Raw genomic sequence first — 17,040 nt, 5'->3', positions numbered from 1 at the left:
ATCTTTTTGTTGATTATCTGACAAAACAAGGGTGTAGGATCATTATCAAGAACCCTGTAGAAAGTAGTGTCGTTGAGATGTTTATTGGCCTCATTAATATAGTCGGAAGTGTCCATGATCACAATTCCCCCTCCTTTATCCGCAGGCCTGATCACTATGTCATCCCGTGTTTTAAGATTACGTAAAGCAATCCTCTCAGCTTTGGATAAGTTAGGATTTTTAACGTTAATTGACTCGCCGACTAGCTTATTGATATCGTTATAGACCGCCTTGATGTAGTTGTCGATCATGGGACTAGTTTGTGATGCGTCAGGTGTCCAAATGGAGGGCTTCTTAAAAGGGTTCTTGTGGGTAATTGCGCTGCCATGAAAAAAATGTCTGCAAATGCATCCTCCTACCTAAGCTTTGTAAATCATTCAGTATGTCGAACTCATCAACAGAAGGTGGGGACAAAGCTAAGACCCTTAGACAAAACAATCAGCTTGATTTAGCGTGGCACTGGACAATTAAAAACTATGTCATTTGAGCATGCCGTGGGATATGTAATATCAACTAAAATATTGCAGATATTGAGATCATTAACGGGTGTGAGGTCTAGCTTGTCACGTTTAGCTTTCTTGGATTTTACAGATTGTAGTTTTGAGAGCTTATCAGACGCAAAGATTCTCAGTTCCGTCACTTCGTTGGGCCGTAGTGTTAGTGCTAGTTGCCGGAGTTGGTTGTCAATGTCCTTAATTCGGTACGAACTCTCAGTACGCAAATTTTTTAACAATTCTATGGATGCATGCTTTAATGAGCTAGATCATCTTCTAGAGCTTCGAGGAGAGTGGAATGTAAATGCTGGGGACGGCATGAACAAGCAAACCTTTGGGAACAATATTCTGTGCTATGCAGTCGGAATAGTAATGAAGATGAGACACAAATCTAGCTTTCTTATCGATTAATTCACGTGCTTTGAGGAAGGAAGCAGACCTGTTATTGTCCATGTCCAGTCACCGAGAGCTCCTGGTGTTATACCTCCTAGTGACGTTCCGAAGTTTCTTGGTGGCTTGTCTATCCGCATTTAGAGCAGATGTGGTTCTGGAGAGGATGGTGGACTCAACTGAGTTCACTGGAGCGTTCACACTGTTTTGCGGCACTGTAGCACTGTCGTCCACGGATTGGTGTCTGTGATCATGTTGATGTTCTTCGGGGGAACTGGGCGTTCCAGGTGAGCTGGTGGGACTGCGGCGGTCACTGTGACCACAAACGAGAAGCGCAGGACATGACGAAGGATGCGGTACTTGGTTAGGTGGGGAGAACCGGGGTGAAGGGAGCACAGGTGAGGCAGACGAGGAGCGTTGGGTACAGCGCGCGGGGGGAACTGATGGAAGGTGCGGAGTGTGCGGGTGTAAGTCAGGAACAGCAGCAGGGGCCGTGTTTGGTCCTATGGACTGAGGGGTTAAAGACATTGAAGGGGGCAGAGGTGGGAAATCATCAGGATGTGGGAAGACGAAAACCTCTTGTCGTACGGAGCGGGTGGTTGGGCGGAAATAATGCCTGATACAGCTTCAGTAATTGGAACCCAGCACTCTAGCGCCCCGGAGATTCACGTGGTGGCCGTCGATAGCTAAAAAGTCCCACGGCGATTGTTCGACACGACTGTGGCGGATAAAGCCAACACGGTCGTTCATAATGGACAAATACCAGAAATGCTGGTTGATAAGTTGAATTTTACGGTTTGTCTCTCGGGTAAAAAAGCGTTGGTCAGGGGACACATATGCAGAAGGAAGTCGTGGCGGTATGCTGGAGAGGACCACAAAAACGTGTGGACGGGTCGAGTGCATGTGAGACAGCAGAAGGTAAAAAAATTCCACACAGGAGAAAACTGAGTTCTCACCGATGTCTATTGAGCCGACTTGAAGGAAGACGACGTCTACATACACTGTAAGAAAATATTCCGTTTCAAAACGGGAACGAATGCTGCTATCCGTTGATGCCAGCCAAGTGCCCGTAGTCTTCCGTTACGGCTCTGATGGTAGACGGCGAATGTACAGGAATGCACCCGTAACTGAGAGAAACGGTGTTGAGTCTGTTGTGAACTGTCAACGGCTACCACTCAGTAAATAGTACATCATCACCGAAGTGCCGTTTGGGCAAGGTACTGCTATATATCAGTAAGTATAGGAAACTGTACTCGTGATGTGCCTCTTCATTACGGCAGCAATTCACTAATTATAATGACGGGGCGCTGTCCAGTAACGAAACGATGATTCCGCTTTAAAACAGGGATAAATGCTGTCAGCCATGATGCTAGCTGCTTTCCTGTTGTTTTCCTTTACAGTCCTTATAATCAATGCGAGATGTCCAGAGATTTTGTTTCATTGTTAATTGTTCAATTCTCATGTTTTGTGTGTCCAGAGAGGATAGCTTTTCAATAATAACCCTTTATTTTGGAAATTACTGGAAAGACTACAAGTAACTTGTGCATGACTTTGGTGGCGGAACATTTGACCGCTATGTATCACATGAGCTGAAAAGAAAAGAAAGTATTACTGAGCCTCCTTAGTCATAATACTTCCACAACAAATTAAATTATTTGATGAATAAAGAAATGTAATATGCTCGTAGGAAGCATTTACAACTTACATGTTCCCACTTCTTGCTATATTCATCTGCTGCCCTCACTGCCTCACACATTTATGTATGTAGCCCTCTTGATTTTTTTATGCCTGCTGGCTCCCTTCGTTCTCAGTGATACCAACCAGGTGCCTAAAATCACAACCAATTAATAAAATTTCCTTATGAGTATTCAAAATAATTGCATGAAATATTCTTAGTTTCACATGGTGTAATGGTCAGGACAAACACTCCATTTCTCTACCAACTATTCCAAATAAGTTTATGAAGAACACTACACGTCCACCACTGCAAGTGGCACAACAAATTTCTGAGCACATAGATATGATTTTTTTTTTCATTCGTGAAACATGCTTATCAGCATAGTTCAGCATGGCAGAGACACCACCATATGTGAAGCATATGAATGTCTCTGAAAGGTTAGCAGTTGATATGGCCTCTGCTATACGTATGTGTTACATCGCCTGCTGTATTTACTGCAGTATGTATCGTACCAGCCCAGTAAATATGTAGTATAATATAAGGAGGGTTCTTGCGAGACAGGCCCGCAGATAATCTAAGCTAGAGCAATATCTAAACTTCCAAACCAGTTTTTTGTTACTCTACTACATCACGTGAGTTGCAAAATGCTATATTTTACCAGTATGTGATATGCTCTCCTACAACATTTCAATGCATGTCACAACATTTTTTTTTATATCAGCTGTACCCTATCCAGGTAAGCCAGGCAAACAGCAAATATACCTGTGAATAAATATCAGGAGTGCCTCCCACCTTCAATTGATATGCAGGGCCATGTCGCTGCCATGTGTGCCACTTCCTGTCGTTGAGAGGGAAGCAGAACATTGTCTGCTTCCGATGCATCAAGTACTGTCTTGCTGAGGCTCTCCCAAGGGTAATAAATTCGTGAGAGCAGAGGCATTTGTGGGATTGGTGAAGGTGCACTCACACATGTTGACCGATCTAAACAAGAAAGCAAAACAAAAAATGGCACTTAAAGCCCCAAGCAAGAGGGCATAGTGGCATCTGGAGATGTATGCACTATACCTTGTTTCTATAGTCCATTTTTAACAATGAAAATGTCATCGAGGCATTTCTCAGCACCAGCAACCATACAGGGAAGTGATAACTCATCCACTAAATACACCTAGAAACAAATAACTGGTGTTACAAAGATTTTTAGAACAACAATGCAATTGAAGCTCATACGAGCATTATAAACGTTATAACAAAAGTGGCATACCTGTATGTCGCCTTCCTGACAAATTCGATGACCCACAGCAACTCTGATTAGCTCCCCAAGACATGTTACTGACACCAAGTTTTTCGTTTTGTGATCTCTACTCCTGATCTTCAGAAACGTCTAGTAAAAAAAGAAAGAGAAAAGGCAGCAGCATTGAGCAAGCTTTGAAAACCACACACATGTATAGCAATCACTGTAGCACGCATAGGGAAATATATGTACCTCTCATATAGAACTTTCTGTGTCAGAAAACTAGAAGCTAGTAAGCGAAACCAGAAGTATTGTATATATTTGGCAAAAATTTGGTTAAACAGACTATATATACCTCCATAATCATGGTTGAGCAGTGATATTCTGGGGGAGACAACAATAGAGATTATTACTTCATAAGCTGAATATGGATGACTGTCCATTAATTATGAGGGTCGCACACAACAATATTCACTTGTACCTGAGATTCAAGATGGTATAGCATGAGGTCTAGTAGGAAGGTTGATGGCGTTATGCGAAAAAGAAAAATTGGCATCACCTCCGGGCCAGTTTCCACAAAGATGTGTACCAGTTTCCCATAGCACAGGTTGTACTCGTCTCTGGAGACCACAAGATAGTGTCCTGTTGTATGTTGAGTCCCATGAATAGTGACTGTCGAAGCACACAAGAAGGGACTGGCAACTCACAGTGCACGATGCATCTGTAATGAGGTGATGTTTTCAGCGTGCAATATGTGCTTCCTCACTCTCCACACTGCTGGCTGCAAGAAGTCAGAGAGCAAAACTTTTGAGACAATACTTTTTGTGTTGAATGTGTTGGCATTTCGTCAGGATGACACCTGGAGGAATTGGTTCTATAGTTCTTAGAAGCAGCATTACGTCCCTCTATGGTGCAAGGAACACCACTTGCAAAATCTTCATGTGATAGCAGATGGTCGAAAAGAGCTCGACGAGATGAAAATTTCTGCAGGAACAAAGTGCACCCGTATATCACCTACCAAGAGAGTGCAAAAAAGGGATCCATTTATGTAGAGCCTTCAGCTGTGCGAGCAGGAAACTGTTACTGTTGAAAATTTTGACGCCGCTTTGACTAGTAAAGGTACATTTGTCTGGAAAGACTGTGAAATGTGACCTCTTTGATAAATTGTAAACTGTAGAGGATTGCAATTTTGCAGACAGGAGGCCTTCCTATAGTGCAAATGCAACAGACTTCAATGGAAAGTAGAACAGGCCATATCGGAATGATATCCACTTTGGAGATTGGGACACCTTCAGGTGAACCTTCCACAACAGAGGAATTGTGTTTACTCCAGCTCCAAGGGGGAAAATAGAGTCACAACATTTATCAATTTTTAGTGCGAGATCACAGCAAAACACAAATTATTTCAGTAGCCTCCCCCTGAATAACTGAAGGTTTAGCAACTCTTTACGTTTCTACTCATGATCCACACACAGTGATACACACAGACACTGCTCTCCTGCTGTTGCACACCGTTGCTGAAACGCGTCTGCAACGAAACAATTTTTTCAACCATGCATACAAGTGGTGCTTATTTGACTTGGCATAGTAGTGGAACAACGAAAGAGAGTTTCAACTCACCCTTGCTTTGCGGGGGTACAGTCGGCCAAAGACCAAACAATAGATGCACTTCTAAACACTTAAAACTTCACGGAGCGTCTCATGCGTCTACGAGGAAAGAATTTCGCGGGCTTCCAGTTAGCGGCTCAGGTGACAATGCTGTATTGCTCCGCGCTGCGCACTCGCTGACGGCGAGACGCCGGCGTCCTTGAGCCTGCCACATTCATCCGAGCAAAAAGTTACGCCCGAAAATCGCGATATCATTGTTGAATCGTTTAAAAACTCTAAATATGTGCTTCGCTGAAGACATATATCGTCTTCCATATTTCTGCTAGTATAATCGTAACGTGGTCTGAACAAAATATTTCATTTTCAGCGATATTGCTCTACTCATTCCTGGAAAAGACGACGGGATAGCAACGGTTCATGTGCCGCTATGGAATTGGAGCAGCAATGAAAAAGAGAAGCTCTGGTTCCGTGGGCGCCGTTCCGTAAATTTACGGTCTTTTTTAACAGTGTATTGCGAGAGGTCGTTCACGATGTTGATTAGGTCCGGAATCTTGGCACCAGGAACAGACTTCATAATGGTATCGCTGGAGTTCAAAAACTTGGGCACTAGTTTGAGTAAGGAGTTGCCGATGATCGCAATCCGAGGAAGATGCTCAACCCCGTTGGGACTTGACATGGCGAACGGATACGTCGAAAAGGGGAAAAAAGAAACACTGTCAAGGAGCCCGCGAAAAGGGAATCACACACGTAACATGAAAAACGGTTAGGAGCAACTAATATTTATTCGAACAAGAACTTTCGTGCAAGAGACTGCACTTCTTCAGGTTACACAACTAAGTGCGACACGAGTATATATACCAAGTGAACAGATACAATAAAACAGGTTTCCAGAACTAAGTAAACACAAAACAACCAGAAAGTAATACAATGCATCACGTGAGCAACCGTCACATAAGAATCAGGAAAGAGAAAGTGTCCGGGTAAATGAGACATTCGGAGATTTAGGGTTCAAAGATTTGGTGGTGAAAAAACGGGGGCACAGGTGGATGTCTAGCCGTGTACGAGAAGAACACAGCTTTTGTTGAACTGCGTGGGAAGGTACGGGTGACCTTATGGGCTGAAGGGAAAATGGAGCTAAGAATGCTAAGAACAGAAGGTGAATGAAGTAGCTTAGCTGGATGATGGGTTGAACAACTGCAGAGGACCGCCATGAACATTTAGTCCCCGTGGTTTTAAAGAAGAAAATTTAGAAACGAAGAAGGACTCGCGATTTTTGCGTTTGCAATCGGTGGTGTAGCCAGATTCCAGAATTGCAATAGACAGGTGTGTATCCATGTCGTGCCCGGGAAGATTAAAATGTATAGCAACGGGAGTGGGGCGATTATTGACAATGTCAGATTTATGACCGTAAAACCACCAATATACTGAACATTGCATTTCATACATGTTATTAGATAACAAATGTTAAGGGAGTTACAGTGCAAAGATTGTTTAATTTGAAAGGTGTAGTTGTTTATGGTACTGGAGACCGAGGTGCAGGTAGAAATAACATTACAAATTTGGCAGCGTGTGCCATTGCAGGGACCCGAAGCAGGTGTTGTAGTACGGCGCAAACGGGTTTTTTACTGGGTTCAGACGGATTAAAAGGCATTCGCAGTATCGTGCACCGTGAGCCTTCCTCGTTAGTAACATTCTTAACGTTGCCGATTGCCATTCCTTCATAGTGATGCCGAAACCCGGGAATATCAGGATACCAACACATTGAAGCGACAATGTGACAGTGGAATGGCTCAAGGTAAAACGCGTGGTCCTACGTGACAAGTAATGTTGTACGCGCTTCCGAAATATGGTATCGATATGGAATCCGGTATCAATTCTTCTTTTTGAAGGTAACGGACTACCGCTACCGTTACTATAAAATAACGCGATACTTTGCCCGATACTTTGCTGGAAATACGAAGAAGATGCAACATCGAAATGTCGCTAATGCGAATGCTCCATTTGTATAATGGCGAATTGAGAGACGACAGTTTTACAGCAAAAAACAACATATTTATTACATAGCTTGGGTAGATTGGTTGACTTTTATCAATAGACAAGTTTTCTTGTCTCATCTTAGAAGGCCATAGGTTCTCCGGGAACTAACAGAGATATGACAAACTACTCTAGTGTGAGACCCACATATATCCTTCGGAAAGTATTCGGAACAACCTGGGAAAACCTCAGACAGCACAGCCGGTGCCAGTATTCGAATCCGTGTCACCTCCCAGTCTCGGCGTGGAAAGTGATCATGCTAACAACCATTCCACGACAGCCTGTCTCAAGGGCAGCAGTACTCATCTCGAAATGTTTTTGAAGACAAAACTACGATGTGAGAAATTATGTGATCAGCGATATTTATCTGTAGGGAACATCCGTCAGGTACTACAAATAATTTTGCGAACTTTTTAATCTAAAAGCGTATTTCAGATGTACCCCATTGTATCGAAAGGTACATTCCCTAGCATACTAAATTACTTACTGCTAGTAGCTAAAAAAGGTGAAAAGCAGTCCTTTCGAGCGCGCAAATTACCGTTCTATCAGCTATTACCATTGTATTAAGGAATATATTCCGTATTGGAATGGAGTAAATGCGTCATGAGCTCTCTCTTTCTGACAGAAAATGTTATATTGGCTTGGCAAACTTCGGAGTGGAATTCCCGAGATTACTTGTCTTTCAATTGAAATCTGATAAACCACTTGTTGTTCATGGCCAACGCTCGCTGCAACTAAATATCATTTTACAGCGACAGCTGTATATGCGGAGATGAGCATCTGATAGCGTGCGTGCGCTATCCGTCACAGATAGCGCTTTAGCCTTCTCGTTGTTTCTGGCTCGCTGTGCTTTCTGTACTTCTGGATCTTCTTTCCCCTTCCGCTTCTGCATGTCTGGCCTTGTTTTCTACACTCATTTGGGGGGATATATGCATTAAGAAAAATAGAAAGGAAAAGGACAAAGCTCTTCTATGCTGGTCTGCCTGTGCTTGTTGTGCCTTCTCTTCTCCGATCATCCGGGCTCTCTTTTCTGGTTTCACCGCTCAAAGTAGCTGTCTTTGTATTCCAGCTGTGAGTACCACAGGTAGCACAGCTACTCCATTTTTGTGTAGCATGCCTTTTATTGGAGTTCTTTCTTACATGATCAGTGAACGGTCACGGGCATCGTTGCGAAATTCTCATCCGTTCACCTTGCGTACTTCCAAAACCAAACCGTTTTTTAAGGCGGCCTCAATAAACGTTCTTATGTTAGCAAATTCTGCGAAGGAACTTGCACTTATTTGAGCAAATGTATTGACAAGTTTATGTTGACTGAACCACGTTTTAGAAAATATATTTTGCTGCCGCAACACGCAAAGCTCCCACACCAAAGAGCAGAGATCAATTAACATTAAAACATATGAAACCATAAGATGTATGAGGCTAGATAAAATACTGAAAATTGAGGAAGTACTCTTTCTCGTCATCTTCTAGCGTCGGGATTCTCACCCGCTTGGGAACTCGAGGCGGGAAAGGGAATATCGAATATCCCCCCCAAAAAAGTTTTGCGTTTTTACGTGGAATAATTTCTACGTGGACAAGGTTTAAAATAAAATAAAATTGTTTTTCTCATTTTTCGACCACAATTGCCGGAAGGTTGTAGCTCAGATAAAAATCACGGAAATCTTTCATTCGGTAGAACAGAAATTCCGCTGCATGATTCTAAGAAAATGCGAAACCGCTACGTGGGATACGCTGGAAAATATTATTATTCTTATTATCATTATTTCTTTTTTGTTTGTGTGTGTGTAGTGGACCGCAGTTGGCACTGAAGGGCTAGGGATATGTTGAAGCACGCTCCATGCAGAACCACTGCGTCAGGGACCAGCTCTGCGGGTGATAATATTTCCTTGATATCTTAATCGCTTTTTTTATCATGTCGATTTATGTGTGTCTGATGATTTTGTTAATGTATCTTCTATTTAAATTGCAAATAAGATGCAAATGCTAGGTGAAATTCCTCTTTACTCATAAGAGCACTTTACTTGTAAAAGTCACATTCTTAACATTTACTTATCAGGAAGGCAACTTATGAAACAATTACTCTGCAGCACACTTAAGGCATATTTCTGGTTGCTACTTTTCGTCAAAGTGAATGGCGTGAACACCGTATCAGATGTTAGTCACATCCGTCCATCCATCTTCACCTAGCTAAGCGGCCTGTTATCAAGAATTTGAAAGGAGTTCCCATAGTGTCCAAATATTTCCGTTTTACCATAAGTTGTAAGCTTGTTCGCCTTTTAATACACAAAATGAAACTAGATATCATCAAGATTTCTTCAGTTCATCCAGGAATAGTACGTTTTGCCATCTTGATATTCATTCCTTGAAAGTTTCCACTGCAACGGGCTCCGTTTCCTAAAGACAACCCTTCCCTCCCTCATATTCTCCACGCCAACTTTGCCGATCATGTCGTGCAAATTTTTAATCACAACAGCCAATAAGAAACAAGTAGCGTCCCGTGCTTCGTGTCATTGTACCCGTGCGGAAGTGTGAGAAGGAACTTCCGTATAAAAGACAAGAACGGCCCCTCGATAAATCATTCTTCTGCATTGACGTCTGGTAAGTGACTTCTTTTCGCATGTGAGCCAATCTGGATCAGGTTGTCTTTACAAATCATTTAAGGTAATAGTTGTAACCAGGGCAGGGTAGCGGTAATGGTAACAGGAACGGTATATTACCGAAATTGGAGCGGAAATGCATACCATTGTCCTCCATTACCGGAAAGAGAAACGGATACGAAAATTATCGACCGGAATACAATTCGGGTAATGGCTATTACTGTTGAGCGATGACATTTCAGTGACTTTTAATTTTATTTTTTGTCTTTTGAGACTGCATTCCCTGTAATGCTCTAAATACTGCATGACAGCATGGAAACAAAGCGCAATACTGGATATCGAGGATGCATCACTCGCTTTCCTACCCGTGACATTACCTACCTACATGACATCAAGACCTGAGACTTACAAAACATAGACTCCACGCACTCTACACCGCCATAACACGAGGATGACAGCATATGTTTTTTTATTTTTATTTTTACTTTCTTCATTTCACCGCGGCTATGGCAGTATTATTTACTAGTGAGAGCGTCCACCTATGAATGTGACATTGGATGAAGGTTTCGCCCATCTTGGGTTGCTAGACTCAGAGTGACAGATATTGACGATAGCGACGAGATAGCGACGCTAGACTGAAGACATGCCCTACACTTGTTTAACAATTTTGCAGGAAGTGCGCATCCCAACGACGCAAAATTACTTCAGTTGTGTGTACGCGTGACACCCAAGCAGTACTTGGGCAAAACAGGTTGCTGACATATCCGGACGGGCTGTCCTCTCGAAGCTCTGTAACAGCCTTTCCATTACCGGAAACAGTAACGGAAAAATAACAGAAACGAAATTAAAAGCTGGTATCAGAAACGGATAACGGAAACGAAAATGGAAACGGTAATGAAAATACTTCCGTTGCCCTTCCCTGGTTGTAACGATAACTACATTGGTAATCACTGCCATAAATGTGAAGCCCTCGCCGTAGGTAGCCTTCCAGAGTGTGTATTTCCCAACCATTCTTATGCGGTAGAAAGGGAGCAGCCACTGGAGACTAACCAATCATATTTCGCAATGCTATCATTCTCTCTCCTGACTGGTTGAAAGTTAGAGGCGTACGCGCTATTGAGGTGCTTTCACAGAAGGACGTACTCGTATGCCCCGCTCTCTCCCCTGAAATCAAGATCGGTAGCGTTATTGTACTGTGGAACAGGTAGCGCGTTATGTGGTGAAGCTCTGTCTTTACAATAGGGAACAGGTCAGTTGGGACCCTTTTACGTGTATCAAGACTTCAAGACAGTCATCATGAAGGCCGTCATCGTCGTGTTTCTCCTGGTCATTTTCTGTGAGTGTTACGTGGGAGGACTCGTACTCCAGAAATAATACTTCTTCACTGGCAGCTTCCTATTTTCTGCAGGTGCTGTCATCGACGCTACAGTCCACAAGATCCACCTCGGCGTTAGGGACGCAAGCCCAGGTAAGAAGACGCACGTTAAAGACACAGCTTTAACACGCTCAGATTCAACCACTGAACAGAACGCCAAGGGTGAAACCTCACGTCCCGAGTAGATATTGCGAACACAGGCCATCTTAAGGGCCATGACGAATATTCCCTGTTCACAATATCGCCTCCCGACCTCGGATATTAGTTCTAGTGTACGACGTCGGATTTCGTCCTCAGAAAATAAGATCATGAGTGCGGAATAAAAAGATCATAAGATGCCTCAGAAAAATCATTGAGTGCTGCATGAGAGAGGGTTGCCATTGGCCGAATCCAAAGAACAAAAAAGTAAGCACATAAATACAACGATGCCAGAAGCTACATCGAAAATTCCGAATAGAGCGTGTTCGCCGACTCTGGTTGACTACGTACATTGTTCACTATTAGAGATTGACCTCCGTTTGTCAATCGATTCCCGTCGATTACACGTTTGGGGTGATTATCCCTCAAAAAGAAGTGAGGTCTATATTCGAATAAGTGACTGTTTTGTGAACGGGCGTTGATAACCGCTGGTTTGTTCTTCCTTTATGTTAATGCTCACTTGCGCTCCATTCTCGAGGATTACGGTCTCGAGGATCTTCGAAAAAAAAAACGCCGCATCAACGAGTGGGTTATTCTGATCCGCAGCTTTTTTTCTTCCATAAGATTACTTCTCTCATAAGATTTCTTCAGAAGATTACTTGACTCCTCATTCCCGTGTCCGGAGGTTCTGCATGGGTCTACTTCTTGGAATTGACTGCTGAAGACCGCCTGAATGTCGCCATCCAAGAAGTCAATAAAAAGATGCCTCCTCTTATCTGTTGAACAGGAATAAACACGAGGCACAAAGCACGATTTCCTACATGTACGGCCTATTCGCCTTACCGAGCTAAAGCTGAAAGCAAGAGCAGATACGGAACACAGCCACTTGAATACCTAAACATTTTTAGACTAAGGACGCTTTCATAATTGTTGCACGGCTGTACCTGATCATGCATATTAGGATGACGCCTCTGTGTCAGGCGGCCTATTTCTTTAGCCAAAAGAATGCCTTAGTAAGAAAACAAACTCGTGCACACATTTCCTGAAAATGCTTCCCGTTTCTGTTACATTGTATTTCAGTGCCTAGCGTCAATATGCAGGATGTCTCAGAAAACGTGTCATAAAAACTAGGCCACCTAGAATCACGTGGTCAACAGCATTTGTTCTTACTTGGATTTTACCACCTCCTGATGTGAATGTCATCTAATTTGAGTTCTATTATGTCAAGTCTTACGAACTGAACTCCAAAATTTGCCAAGTAAGGGGCGCCTTTTTTATCCCGCCAATGTGAAGCGCGTGCCAAGGTTACTCAAGTTCATGATAACTGACAGAGACATTGAGGAGCCATACAATCGGAAAAAAATAGTCGAACACATGCTTTTTGGAGTACCAAGAGCCTAGCACGCGACGACTTTTTTAAGGGCCCTCGTTGTCAGTCCGACGAAAAGTAGCTGAAGCGCACCAGCTTCAATGCATTCAACTTCTCTATCACAACTACGTAACTGTTTCGCACTACGTTCTCTGACCATGCGCATGAGCGGTCGATATACTAACGCAGGTTGTACAATTCAACTGATACGGTGCTCGACCTCGGAAGAACTGAGCGATGGAGTTCGGCGAACGAATCTTGACATTCTTGTAGACGTTTTGAGAGGCCTCCTGTCTCGATATATAGCAAAGATATATAAGATATAGCTATAGATATAGCTAAGATATATAGCAAAGAGGAGATATTACCAGATCTACCTTGAAAAACCACCGTAGAAGCTCCGAGTTTCACAAAAGGCCAGTTTCTGCGAATTTTGTCCAGGTCAGGTTGGCACCAAATATTGAGGACGATGAGATACAGGGGCTGTAGTTTGGCATGAATCAGCATCAGGATGTCGTAGGAACCCACTGAGGACCATTCTTTCAGGAGTTTCGCTGCTTTAGCTTACATTTTGCACGCCTTCGCAACGCTGTCATAACTGGACGGCGATTCTACACCGTTTCAGGGATCGGTTGGTCAGTTTTTGCTTTATATATATAGAAGCTTGATATTATGCGTGGCGGAACCTCCAGAAATCCAGATGGCCTGTCATAGCCTCAGACATCCGGGATCCCCACGCCTATGGGTTCAACGATGCAAGAGCACACTGCGTTCATTTGCGACATATTTTATAAATATTCTTCTTTCCCAAATCGCGAATTATTGAGACATCGATAGAGTCTCAATAATTATATCTCAATATCTCATATCCCAATATCTCATAGAGTACCGGTATTTCGGTTTAGTCCTCACTAGGCGCCCATATGAAGTCACCCGTATTCTATGTTTTTAAATATTCGAATTAATTCGAAATGCAACGATGTTGCAATACGCCAGCAACGTACTGTGTAGGGTCCTCATGGAGCTGCACTCATTCATATTGCGGAAGCCAGTGCCAACAAGAGCATCATTAATTGGGTACAGCTCAACACAGACAGTACGTAAGTCGAGATATGATAGCCCCTGTTAGCTTCTCACTGGGTTCAGTGTACAGACACAAGGACGGAGTGTAGAATGTACTTCTTTTACTGCAGTCGCTGCAGTACTCTGGCAACCTGGACAGAGTTCCACCCTTCGAGAGTAATAAGAATTCGAAGACAGATGAGCCATTCTGGACAAAACCAGCTAGTGTTGGAGCTCGACCCCATTTCGCTAAAAAAAAAATTGTATTCCCTTAGCGGGGGTGTATGTAGGATATGAAGTTTTTCTCAAGATGTTGTCTTCTTGAACAACGGGGGCTCCGCAAACTCGCCCCAAACGTGAACAGTGTTGTTCGGTCCGCGCATAGCTCCGCCACATGCAGACGACATGTGTGCGTTTTCTTTCCCTGGTGTTAGAGGGGAAGGCGCAACCTAGCGTACCGAAGCACATATGAAACGATAATAATTTGTGTGTTGTGCTGAGAACTAATGAACGGAGCCGGCTTTGGAACAATTTTATTATCACTTTTTAGCAGATTACCATTCTTGCAGGAGCCTGAGGCTATCTATGTTTTTAACCTATTGCGTTGTTTCACGAGAAAATGTGAAGCTCGCCTCTAACCATTGTTTATGAAACAAATCATGTGTATGTAAAAATGTAAATGTAATATGTAAAAATGTCACTTTTGAGACAGACGTTTCGCATGATCGAGGACGTCTAGGAAGCGTAAAAGGAAAAAAAAACGTGTCAAGTGTAAAACGCACCCTCTCCTGTTATGACACATGAAAAATATGCAGGTGTACTTTTCATGAACGAGCAAAATATTTATTCCTTATATTAAAGCTACAACAGCACCGTAGATGCCATTTTTGCAGGCGAATTACAGGTCAGAGCGAACGTTCTCTGGAAGAGGGTATTTACTTCATAATTTCCTTTATCATCTTCATCATATCATCTAGGTGAAATTTACTTTTGATCCCATCAAAGGGATGGTTACAAAAGAGACTGTACATAAAGTTATTTGGCGAGAAAGTATTGTGATACTCCAGGTTCAAAACCAGCATAGTTCTCAGGAACTGTGCCCTATCCACGAGGATGTAGGACCTGCCGGAAAACAAATTCGGGGTAGGTAGTAGTCGGGCTATTGCCACTACGTTTTTTTTTTCGTGAATACGTGTCACGTGGGACACTGAGACGACAGGCATCCCAGCAAACCATCAATATCCCACAGACCTCCCAAATTGGTCTCGTCACAGATGTCACGCGTATCCTCCGTGTATATCCATCCGCTCCGCTGTATATCCACCATGAGACGTCACAAATATCCCCCAGTGAATATTCTGTGGATATACCATGAATATCACAATAATGACATATTTTTATCTTACAAGGATTTCTTGTGTCGATAGCAGCCATTTCCAGCATTCTCAGAATGCGTGACAATTTCATCTTTTCCATAAAAAGGTTATAAACTAAATAACTTCCCACTTCATACATGCACAACAGAACAAATAAAGAAGCTCTCACAGAATAAGCTGCTAGTCAACACCGACTGTTGGTGTAACGTAGAATGCACGTTGTCTAATGTTGACTAATGTTGAGCAATGTTGTATGCAGATAGATTCTGCTGAATCAACGTTGTTCCAACTGTACCTGGTCAATGGTGGATTGTGAACATAAAGAGCAACGTTGATTTTCCAAGACCCACTCAACTAAAGATTTACGCAGCAAATATTTGCGTGTGGTCTACATTGTAGCTTCGACATATCGTCAATCTTTATCACGAACGGAAAAGCCGTTGCGTTTTTACTCAACATACTGCGCACCCAATTTGTTCATTAGCCGTTCGCATGTAGAGGAAGACCTGTTTGATGTGGTACTTATCTCACTCTTTCCTCATAATAATAATATTTATTTTATGCCCTCATAGCCATACCTTTTCTAATCATATTTGTAACAACTCATCACGTATAGCACCATAGTCAATAAACAAAATAAAGAGAAAAAAAACATAGTTTACCTTTTCCGCGGGAATTATAATTATCGGTCACGTATGTTGAGGGATATAACAAGAATGAAGTTCCCAACAAGCGCGAGCTGAAGCGTAACGACGTCTGCCTCATCGCCATCGACATTCTCCAACTGCCGTTTCAAACAGGGGAGGCGCGTCGTCGTAGCGGTTCGGTAGGATATTGCATGTTACACGCAAGGATCTTTGGAACTTCAGCATCATGCGTATTTTATACTGGAATCTCGGGAGCATCGACGCAGTACTGGCCAGTACGCCGAACAACTACGTTGTGCATAACAACGGTTGCCGTGGTGTGCGAGAGCTAGCGTTCCTTTGTTCTCCGGCTTTGGAGTTAAGGTGAGATCGTTCTTCCTTTTGCCTCACTTAAGATTTATGCGTTGTTGTGTTTTCAACAATCACATGTGGTAGAGGTGTGGAGCAATGACAGCTTTGTATCTGAGTAAACAGCTATAGTTTTCTTTACCTGCAGAGTCCGGTGCGTATCATTGACGCAGTCGTGCGAACAGTGGAACTGTGTGAGATTGTGTGTGTACAGGTACAAAGTGCAAGTACATTTCTTCACATCTCTTTGATTCAGGTACTAGTTTATAGGTCCTTGTGATATCTTGCATTGGGGATGATGAAAGCAATGGTGAAGCAATTCTATGAACTATGCGCAATCTGCTAGTAGATAAGCTTGGCTCAGCTACAGTTGCCTTTCATATAAAGGATAGCAGTTACGTTTTCACGTTTGACGGCATTGTTTTTCAAAGTTCCTTGTTTTTTGCATGACCGCTAATCTTGCTTGAATGTCACACAGACGCAATGTGACTCTAGATTAATAAAACATGACTGTTTTACAGTATCCACATACACCCATGGATACCTCACACATGTGTAAACTTCCTGGTGTCTCTACAACACTGAAGAGCATGCATAAACCGGAAGACGTCGCTTGGGTCTGCCAGTAATTAAGCTGCTTCCGCATGTAAC

General features: G+C 42.9%; 3 long non-coding RNA genes across 3 annotated transcripts in view; 1 reads left to right on the top strand and 2 right to left on the bottom strand.

The window, feature by feature from the left end:
• The window catches only part of LOC135371152 (uncharacterized), a 31,188-nt gene extending 18,788 nt beyond the window's left edge, over positions 1–12,400 (top strand). Inside the window, exons 2-5 of the long non-coding RNA XR_010415522.1 lie at positions 9,266–9,349; positions 9,951–11,410; positions 11,483–11,542; positions 12,212–12,400. This is a non-coding gene — a long non-coding RNA (uncharacterized LOC135371152). The remainder of the gene's footprint in view (positions 1–9,265; positions 9,350–9,950; positions 11,411–11,482; positions 11,543–12,211) is intronic.
• Positions 2,428–3,454, bottom strand: LOC135371148 (uncharacterized). Its single transcript, XR_010415521.1, has 3 exons — positions 3,394–3,454; positions 2,629–2,751; positions 2,428–2,512 (listed from the first exon to the last, which is right to left on the bottom strand). It is a non-coding gene; the product is annotated as an uncharacterized LOC135371148 (long non-coding RNA).
• Positions 3,931–4,517, bottom strand: LOC135371143 (uncharacterized). Its single transcript, XR_010415519.1, has 3 exons — positions 4,314–4,517; positions 4,188–4,216; positions 3,931–3,982 (listed from the first exon to the last, which is right to left on the bottom strand). It is a non-coding gene; the product is annotated as an uncharacterized LOC135371143 (long non-coding RNA).
• Positions 12,401–17,040: the final 4,640 nt, after the last annotated feature.

Source organism: Ornithodoros turicata, chromosome 1 (assembly GCF_037126465.1).
Source record: "Ornithodoros turicata isolate Travis chromosome 1, ASM3712646v1, whole genome shotgun sequence".
NCBI classification, from domain to species: domain Eukaryota; kingdom Metazoa; phylum Arthropoda; class Arachnida; order Ixodida; family Argasidae; genus Ornithodoros; species Ornithodoros turicata.
Note: the sequence above shows the minus strand (reverse complement) of the source record. Positions and strands in the feature narration are given on the sequence as shown.